The following is a 3,172-nucleotide window of genomic DNA, read 5'->3' as shown; positions in this document are numbered from 1 at the left end:
ATGTCTACTTAATGAAACACAAGTCTGAGACCTTTGAAAAGTTCAAGGAATTTCAGAATGAGGTGGAGAATCAACGTGACTGAAAGATAAAGTTCCTACGATCAGATCGTGGAGGAGAATATTTAAGTCACGAATTTGGCACACACTTAAGGAAATGTGGAATCGTTTCACAACTCACGCCGCCTGGAACACCTCAGCGAAACGGTGTGTCCGAACGTCGTAATCGCACTCTATTGGATATGGTGCGGTCTATGATGTCTCTTACCGATTTACCGCTATCATTTTGGGGATACGCTCTAGAGACAGCTACATTCACTTTAAATAGGGCACCGTCTAAATCCGTTGAGACGACACCGTATGAATTATGGTCTGGGAAGAAACCTAAGCTGTCGTTTCTAAAAGTTTGGGGATGCGATGCTTATGTCAAGAAACTTCAACCTGAAAAGCTCGAACCCAAGTCGGAAAAATGCGTCTTCATAGGATACCCTAAGGAAACTGTAGGGTATACCTTCTACTTAAGATCCGAGGGCAAGATCTTTGTTGCCAAGAACGGATGCTTTCTGGAAAAAGAGTTTCTCTCAAAAGAAGTAAGTGGGAGGAAAGTAGAACTCGATGAAGTACTACCTCTCGAACGGGAAAGTGGTGCAGCTCAGGAAAATGTTCCTGTGATGCCCACACCAATCGAAGAGGAAAACAATGATGATGATCAAGGTACTTCGGATCAAGTTGCTACTGAACTTCGTAGGTCCACAAGGACACGTTCCGCACCAGAGTGGTACAGCAACCCTGTCCTGGAAATCATGTTGTTAGACAACGGTGAACCTTCGAACTATGAAGAAGCGATGGCGGGCCCAGATTCCAACAAATGGCTTGAAGCCATGAAATCCGAGATAGAATCCATGTATGAAGACAAAGTATGGACTTTGACAGACTTGCCCGATGATCGGCGAGCGATAGAAAACAAATGGATCTTTAAGAAGAAGGCGGACGCGGATGGTAATGTCACCATCTATAAAGCTCGACTTGTCGCTAAGGGTTATCGACAAGTTCAAGGGATTGACTACGACGAGACATTCTCTCCTGTAGCGAAGCTGAAGTCCGTCCGAATCATGTTAGCAATTGCCGCATACTATGATTACGAGATATGGCAGATGGACGTCAAAACGGCATTCCTTAACGGGCATCTTAAGGAAGAGCTGTATATGATGCAGCCGGAAGGTTTTGTCGATCCTAAGAACACTAACAAAGTATGCAAGCTCCAGCGATCCATTTATGGGCTGGTGCAAGCATCTCGGAGTTGGAATATTCGCTTTGATGAGATGATCAAAGCGTTTGGGTTTATGCAGACTTATGGAGAAGCCTGCGTTTACAAGAAAGTGAGTGGGAGCTCTGTAGCATTTCTCATATTATATGTAGATGACATACTCTTGATGGAAAATAATATAGAATTTCTGGACAGCATTAAGGCCTACTTGAATAAGTGTTTTTCAATGAAGGACCTTGGAGAAGCTGCTTATATATTAGGCATCAAAATCTATAGAGATAGATCAAGACGCCTCATAGGTCTTTCACAAAGCACATACCTTGATAAGATTTTGAAAAAGTTCAAAATGGATGAGTCCAAGAAAGGGTTCTTGCCTATGTTACAAGGTGTGAGATTGAGCTCAGCTCAGTCACCGACCACGACAAAAGATAAAGAAGAGATGAGTGTCATCCCCTATGCTTCAGCCATAGGATCTATTATGTATGCCATGCTGTGTACCAGACCTGATGTAAACCTTGCCGTAAGTTTGGTAGCAAGATACCAGAGTAATCCAGGCAAGGAACACTGGACAGCGGTCAAGAATATCCTGAAGTACCTGAAAAGGACAAAGGACATGTTTCTCGTTTATGGAGGAGACGAAGAGCTCGTCGTAAAGGGTTACGTCGATGCTAGCTTCGACTCAGATCCGGATGACTCTAAGTCACAAACCGGATACGTGTATATGTTGAATGGTGGAGCAGTAAGCTGGTGCAGCTGCAAGCAAAGCGTCGTGGCAGGATCTACATGTGAAGCGGAGTACATGGCAGCCTCGGAGGCAGCGCATGAAGCGATTTGGGTGAAGGAGTTCATCACCGACCTAGGAGTCATACCCAATGCGTCGGGGCCAATCAAACTCTTCTGTGACAACACTGGAGCTATTGCCCTTGCTAAGGAGCCCATGTTTCACAAGAAGACCAGGCACATCAAGCGTCGTTTCAACTCCATCCGTGAAAATGTTCAAGATGGAGACATAAAATTTGCAAAGTACATACGGATCTGAATGTCGCAGATCCACTGACTAAATCTCTCTCGCGAGCAAAACATGATCAACACCAGAACTCTATGGGTGTTCGATTCATCACAGTGTAACTAGATTGGTGACTCTAGTGCAAGTGGGAGACTGTTGGAAATATGCCCTAGAGGCAATAATAAAAGTATTATTATATTTCATTGTTCATGATAATTGTCTTTTATTCATGCTATAACTGTATTATCCGGAAATCGTAATACACGTGTGAATACATAGACCACAATATGTCCCTAGTGAGCCTCTAGTTGACTAGCTCGTTGTGATCAACAGATAGTCATGGTTTCCTGGCTATGGACATTAGATGTCGTTGATAACGGGATCACATCATTAGGAGAATGATGTGATGGACAAGACCCAATCCTAAGCATAGCATAAAGGTCGTATAGTTCGTTTGCTAGAGCTTTGCCAATGTCAAGTATCTCTTCCTTCGACCATGAGAGCATGTAACTCCTGGATACCGTAGGAGTGCTTTGGGTGTATCAAACGTCACAACATAACTGGGTGACTATAAAGGTGCACTACAGGTATCTCCGAAAGTATCTATTGTTTTATGCGGATCGAGACTGGGATTTGTCACTCCGTATGACGGAGAGGTATCTCTGGGCCCACTCGGTAATGCATCATCATAATGAGCTCAAGATGACCAAAGTGTTGGCCACGGGATCATGCATTGCGGAACGAGTAAAGTGACTTGCCGGTAACGAGACTGAACAAGGTATTGGGATACCAACGATCGAGTCTCGGGCAAGTAACGTACCGATTGACAAAGGGAATTGTATACAGGGTTTGATCGAATCCTCGACATCGTGGTTCAACCGATGAAATCATCGAGGAGCATG

This window comes from Triticum aestivum, chromosome 1B (genome assembly GCF_018294505.1).
Source record: "Triticum aestivum cultivar Chinese Spring chromosome 1B, IWGSC CS RefSeq v2.1, whole genome shotgun sequence".
NCBI classification, from domain to species: domain Eukaryota; kingdom Viridiplantae; phylum Streptophyta; class Magnoliopsida; order Poales; family Poaceae; genus Triticum; species Triticum aestivum.
The sequence above is the reverse complement of the archived record's forward strand: the minus strand, read 5'-3'. Positions refer to the sequence as shown.